Below are 7,251 nucleotides of genomic sequence, written 5' to 3'. Positions count from 1 at the left end.
CATTCTCTCCTTCTCACACACACCTCCGCAGTAATGTAATTTGTTTCTTTCCACCTCTGGCAATAAGGAAATGTTATCGACATAATAACGTTTCAATATCCGACCGTTAAGGAATTTAACAATGTTCTACTGAGCCTTAAATAACTGATAATGAAACCGGTAACAACACTAACGTCATTAAGAAAAAATTAAACGACGCTACTGACTATTACAAACTATTAGGGAGGTTTTAAAAAATATAATAATGATCTGGTTATGCTGTTTATATATTTATGTATATTTTTGTATTTTTTTTCTTTATCTGAATATATTATGACTAAAATAAAGCTGCTCACACCGTCCACACTTTCAATTTGCAAAAGGCAGTGTTTATTTAGCGAGTATATGTTTCAGTTATGTTGTTTATCTGGGGTTCTATTATTGATTTTACATTTTGTCTGCTTTGCAAAAGTATATATTTTCTGTGTTGCTACAATATCATTTCATTTACAAAAACACTTGCGAAAGGAAAATAAAATATTGTCAAAGCTGGCTCGACTTTGTTCTCTCCAAGTGAAGAAAAATAATATTTGTGTAATCCCGTTGTAATAAACACACATTCATAGAAACACATGTTAGTATTTACAGTGACATTAATATATTAACATTGTGTTTAATCATCAAGCAATTTTAATATTCATAAGACACTCAGAGGCTAATGAACTCGATTAAGAGAAAAATCACGAGAGAGAGAGAGAGAGAGAGAGAGAGAGATTAACAATTACACATGCAGCACAATCCCACTTTATTTTCAGGATTTTTATTTTTCATTTTAAACACTGTGAATCGTGTAAATAGTGGACAGACTTCAGCTAAAGCAGCAGATATGTTTATATGAGGAACAGAAAAGGTAAGAGGAGTTAGCATCATGCTAAAGTACATGTTAGTCACCAACGACTCAATAACCTGTTAAACTAATCCTCCAAATACACTGTGGAATTGTGCTTTCTAACAGTGTATTTGTGTAAGTTAAGTTGTTTAAAAGGATGACTCTCTCTTTCTGTGTGTGTTTAGGATTTTATTAGTTTGAACCTACAGAAAGAGATAAAGATGGCGACTGCAAGCAGTAAGTTACATTTCCGGAAATATATATTTATCTGTATTATTAATTAAAGAATAAACTGTGTGTGTGAGAGTGTGTGTTTCTTAAACAGGTGACTTTAAACTCATTAGTCCCGGTGTAACCCTCTTTACGATAGAGTAACAGAGTAACAGAAATAGTTATCTTTAACAGTACTTGGACCAGTAACAGAAGATGCTAAGTCTTTAAGAGCCAGTGGTTTGAGAACCAATAAGGACAGAAACAGTAATTTGTGTTGTGATCACTCTTTGTTTAACAAGAACAATAACAACAGTGTAACAATTTAATTCAGAAAAATAATAATAAAATAAAATAATAAAGCCGGCATAAGGTTCCCTTAAAACAAAAAAAAAATAAACCCAGTTCCAAAAATAGTCCTATTGCTCGTTGGGGCCCTTTTTTTCCTTTTGATTAAATCAGTGTCACAACCGTACCTGTATCTGTTATGGTATCAGTATGTCAGTGCTTGTGGATCCTACCACACAATCCATGAAGAAAGGAAAGTGAGACTGCGCAAGACTTTTGCTTGTGGGTCCGTGGCTCGCCACCCAACGTACACTGGGAATCTTTTGGGGTTTCAAGGTGTAAACATCCAATTCAAATCCGACCGGAAGGCTTCAACCCCAGGTCGGGCATGACTTCCGATCCATGTGCATCACTGGAATGAATCTGGCAAAAAACCTGACCTATGGGTTGGCCAGAAGATATCCAAAAGATCATTATGTTCATATTCTGTCTATCTCATGCATTATCACCAATCAACAACATTCTACTTTATATCAACTGGTTCAAATCATGTTCTCAAGAAGGTTCAGTCGTACGACCATAATATATCAAATATCAGATCCAAATGTTTATAGTAGTGAACTATAAATATACCCTAAAGTGCTTTTGCATCCATGTTCATTCATTTTAAACAAAACCAATTCCACGTATTTATGGTTATTGCTATTTAAAGTATTAACAAACCCACAATACAAATACAATACAAATAAGAACTACTGTACAATTTGTGCAAAACTAATATTGCAAGAACATTCATTGAGATCTAGGAGGTACTAGTAAGGCTAGCGTGCTTTATCATCCCTCCCTGCACCGGTAACAGTGAAGGAATGCACTAAATATTGACCTCTTAAATCACTGATAAGAAATTCACATACATTGTACATATGCTTTAACACTTTTTTTTCCTTTTACACACAAAGTGAACATATTGACATAGAAAACAGCATCTTTCCAAACTCAACTGGAAATAAATCAATTTTTGCAAGGATAAGAGTGCATGTAGCACTAAGCACCCAAGCTAACAGGGTAGCTAGGATCACATTAGCAACATTAGCATCGTGATACAGCACTGAGTAGCTATTACAGCCGTTAACAGCCTTTCTAAACGGTAGCTTATCAACTGTTACCATTTCCAGCATAATTAATTCCTTTACAGGTAACCTAACAGGTCTCAGAGTTTTTATTTTTTTCACTCACCGTTGAGTCAATGAGTGGGTCTCTTTAAGGTTGTCCGATCAGCGGCAGCTGTCTGCTAATCGCGCTCTCCTAAGGATGGTAATTGACTCGGAATTCAGCTAGGTAACGAGACAGCCATGAAGTCTTTCAATCAGGAAGTAGTTAACAGTAAAGGAAGGCGGAGCTCGATTGCCTGAAGTTTTAGAGCTCAGTGATTGGTCAGCTCCTCACAAAAGGAGCATGGGAATTGTAGTGCAAACAGTTTTTCAGGGGAAAAATCACTCTTTTTTCTATCTTTTTTTTTAATGCATTTGATCACTTATTGTAGATGGCGTTTTTTCCTAAACCTACCTTTTTAACAACCACATATTTATTCATTGTCATCACTTAACTGTTTTTTTTCTCTTTATACATAGAAAATGTACTTTGATTAATTAACTTAACCATTTATCCCAAGACTCAATTAACTTTAAGAAAGGGATTATTATGCCAAGACCTCGTTCTAAGACCTGGTTACACTCTCCCCTCCTGAACTCATGTACGTCCCTGTACATGGAAGAGCTCAAATGTGCTTTATCTGAGAGGGGTATGGGAGGGAAGGTGCAGAGGCTATTTGATCTTCATTCAAAACATCGGACAACACAGTGGTCAACCCCTGGAGAAATGACTTAACAACTGTGACCAATGGGCTTCCGAGTTCAGTATAATCCAGTCGCCTTGGCGGTTGACGTTCCCTTTTGGATTTCCTGACAGGAGCATCTGTGACTGTCATTCTCTCTGCTTCCTCTCTGGATTCAGTTCCATCCAATTCCGGGTTTTCTTCTTCCACAGACTTCTCAGTCTTTGTTCTGTCTACTTCCTCCTCACGCTCTGATATGTCAGAAGACACAGACTGCTGTTCATTACAGATGTCATTGACAGCATCAAGCATGGTCTCTTTCTCCACAGGATGTACTTCAGGTAAGTGGGTATCAGGCAAGTTACTTTTAATGGGGTCAGTTTCAGGTACTTGGTCGATTGGGGCAGTGCTTTCAATAGGTAAGTGTTCTGTATTACTGCAATGGTTGGTAGGTCTAATGGACCTCAGAGGACTGACTGGGGCATCGGTAGACATATCTGATGGACCAGATAGTTCAGGGGGGCAATCTACGGCCTGGGCATTTACTGGGCTCTCGACAGGACAGGGACCTGGAGATACAGTATACTGCCTATGTTGTTCATCAGACAAGAATTCTTTGGGCTGTGCTAGACCTTCATGGACTGTGGGGATGAACACATTTGAGACCTCACTGAACCAGTGGACTGGGATGAATTCATCCTCGTCCTCCTCTGAAGCGTCAGCATCCAGAACAGGATTTGCACGAGTTGCTATTCTGCGCTTTGTAGGTTGCTTGACAGACTTGCTGCTTTCCTCTATAGGTAGGAATCCACATGGGAGGAGTAAGTCCCTGTGCAGGGTTCTTAATGGACCATCACTGACTTCGGGCTTGACAGTATAGACAGGTAGGGTACCTGCCCTGTTCACTACTACGTGGACGGTAGACTCCCACCTGTCTGAGATCTTATGCTTCCCCCGAATGCGAACGTTCCGGACTAGCACTCGGTCTCCAGGCTCCAAGTCTGAGGCGATCACCCGTCTGTCGAACCGTGTTTTGTTCTTGTGTGCAGTCTTTGCAGCATTACTTATGGCTAACTTGTAGCTCTCCTCAAGCCGTGATTTAAGGTTCTGCACATATTCGGAGTGTGACGTGTGTTGCTTGCCATGCAGCGGTAGTCCGAATGCCAGATCAACTGGTAGGCGGGGCTGGCGCCCGAACATCAGCTCATAAGGTGTGAACCCCGTCACATCGTTTTTAGTGCAGTTGTAGGCGTGTACAAGGGGTCTGACAAAATCACGCCAACGGGACTTCTCTTGGTTCTGAAGGGTGCCAAGCATATTGAGTAAGGTGCGATTAAATCTCTCCACAGGGTTGCCCCTGGGATGGTAGGGTGTTGTCCTCACCTTTTTTATGCCAGCCACTTGACAGAGTTCCTTTATCATGCGGGATTCAAAATCTGGTCCCTGGTCACTGTGTAATTTTTCTGGCATTCCATAGTGCACCATAAAGTTCTCCCACAAACACTTTGCCACTGTACGGGCCTTTTGGTTGGGAGTGGGAATGGCTACTGCAAATTTCGTAAAGTGATCCGTGATCACAAGGATGTCTTTAGTTCCATTTCTGTCAGGTTCAAGGGAAAGGAAATCCATACATAGAAGTTCAAGGGGTCTTGTGGTCTTGATATTTATTAGGGGTGCAGCTCTCTCTGGAAGTGCTTTCCTCCTCACACACCTGCCACAAGTCCTTACCTTTCTCTCCACATCCACAGCCATCCTTGGCCAATAGAACCTGGTCCGAATAAGGTCCAATGTGCGGTCAACTCCCATATGACCCATATGGTCATGGAGGCTAGTCAAAACTGCGCCACGAAGCTCAGTTGGGAGGACAAGCTGGTAAGTTATTTTGGAACCTTCTTGGCGTCGTCTGTACAAGACATTATTCACAAGTTCAAGGCGGCTTAATTCTCTTAAAAAGAGAGGAAGATCAGGAAGTTCATTTCGCAAGGTAGGGGGCGGTGTGTCACCTGTCTCGATTTGGGAAATGACGTGTTTTATACACTGGTCGGCTCTTTGTCTATCCACCAGTTCTGCTTCAGACAAGTGAGGGATGGTGGAAAGTTCACCAGACTGGTCTGCTTGTTGATAGCATTGGGGCACCGCATCCGCAGAGACTGCAAGGCATTCGACTAAAACAACGTTTCCAGTGTTACTGTCATCAACATGGGTGCTGTAAATAAGTTGTCTTTCACAGATTGCTTGTATGACTTCCTCATTAACAGCATTGGCATTATCTGAGTCAGAGAGATGGTCTTTGGTGAACTGGAAAATGCGTTCCCTCTCTTTCTGTGACTTTGGGTCATCCTCCAAGGTTCCGTGTGGCCTGCGTGACAGACCATCAGCATCACCGTTCTGTTTCCCAGGTCGGTAGAGAAGCTTGAACGAGAATGTGGACAGTGCTGCCAGCCATCTGTAGCTCGTCGCATCCAGTTTAGCTGAGGTCAATATGTAAGTTAGTGGATTACTGTCAGTTACAACAGTGAACTGATTACCATATAGATAATCGGCAAACTTTTCGGTGACTGACCACTTCAACGCTAAAAATTCCAATTTATGCGCCGGGTAACGACTTTCACTCCGTGATAGCCCTCTGCTCGCATATCCAATTGCTCTCAACTGGCCCTCCTGTTCTTGATACAAAACTGCACCAAGTCCAGTGGTGCTGGCGTCAGTGTGCAGTACATAAGGTTTCTGAGGATCTGCAAAACCTAGCACAGGGGCGGTGGTAAGTTTTTCGATTACAGTCTCAAATGCTTGTTGGCAAGCAGGGGTCCATCGTTCCCCAAAGGGCTCTTTTGGGTCTCTGTACTCTGGCCTTTTTGTCACTTTAGCTCTCTTTTGGGAAGGTGGGTAGCCAGAGGTTAGCTTATGGAGGGGCTTCACAATATTGGAGTAACCTTTAACAAATCTCCTATAGTACCCAGCGAACCCGAGGAAAGATCTTAATTCTCGCAGACTCTTAGGGACGGGCCAAGTCTTGAGAGCAGCAGTTTTTTCTGGGTCAGTTTGTACTCCATTTCTAGACACCACATGACCAAGGTATCGGACTGATGTCTGAAAGAAGACACACTTTTCTGGGGAAAGTTTGAGGCCAAATTCTTTGAGACGGGATAGCACCTTCATCAACCTCTCCTCGTGTTCTTCAAGGGTCTTGGAGAATATGATCAGGTCGTCAAGAAAGACCAGTACTTCTTTCAAGTGCATGTCCCCCATGCATTTCTCCATTAGCCTTTGGAACGTACTAGGTGCGTTAGTCACTCCTTGAGGCATCCTATTGAACTCCCAAAAGCCGAGTGGGCACACGAAAGCTGTTTTTGGCTTATCTGCCTCTTCAACCTCTATCTGGTAGAAGCCAGATTTTAAATCGAGGACAGAAAACCACTGAGAGCCATTAAGTGCACAGAATGTGTCCTCTAGCTTTGGGAGAGAATACGCATCCTTTATGGTCTGGAGATTCAACCGTCTATAATCTATGCATAGGCGGACTTGGCCATTTTTCTTTCTCACAACCACGATTGGTGATGAAAATGGAGACTCTGAATCTCGGATGACTCCCGCATCAAGGAGCTCCTGGATGTGGTTTCGAACGGCCTCAATATCCTGAGGGTGAATTGGTCGTGCGCGCTGTTTGAAAGGTGTGTCGTCTGAGAGTTTTATATGATGTGTTACTTTGTCTGTTCGCCCAAAATCTGCATCATGTTTTGCAAACACGTCATGCATTTTATTTAGTTTCTCTGTGATGCGTTCTTTCCACAGAGGTGGGATAGGGGACTCGCCGAAATTGAAGCACAGAGTGGACTTTTGGGAGGACTCTGCTTTCGCCGTCTTTTGGGATGGCTCAGCTGACTCTGCATTGTGCTGCTTTAACAAGATGGTCTGGTAGGTATGCATTTGGGCTATTGTGCCCTTTGGGGGAATGACAACATCATGATCGGACTCATTACAAATTATGACTGGTAACTTATAGGGTCGCCGGAGGGGAAGATCAACCAGAATGGCCTTTACAAGCAAGCCA

Source organism: Clarias gariepinus, chromosome 24 (assembly GCF_024256425.1).
Source record: "Clarias gariepinus isolate MV-2021 ecotype Netherlands chromosome 24, CGAR_prim_01v2, whole genome shotgun sequence".
In the NCBI taxonomy this organism is placed as follows: domain Eukaryota; kingdom Metazoa; phylum Chordata; class Actinopteri; order Siluriformes; family Clariidae; genus Clarias; species Clarias gariepinus.
Note: the sequence above shows the minus strand (reverse complement) of the source record.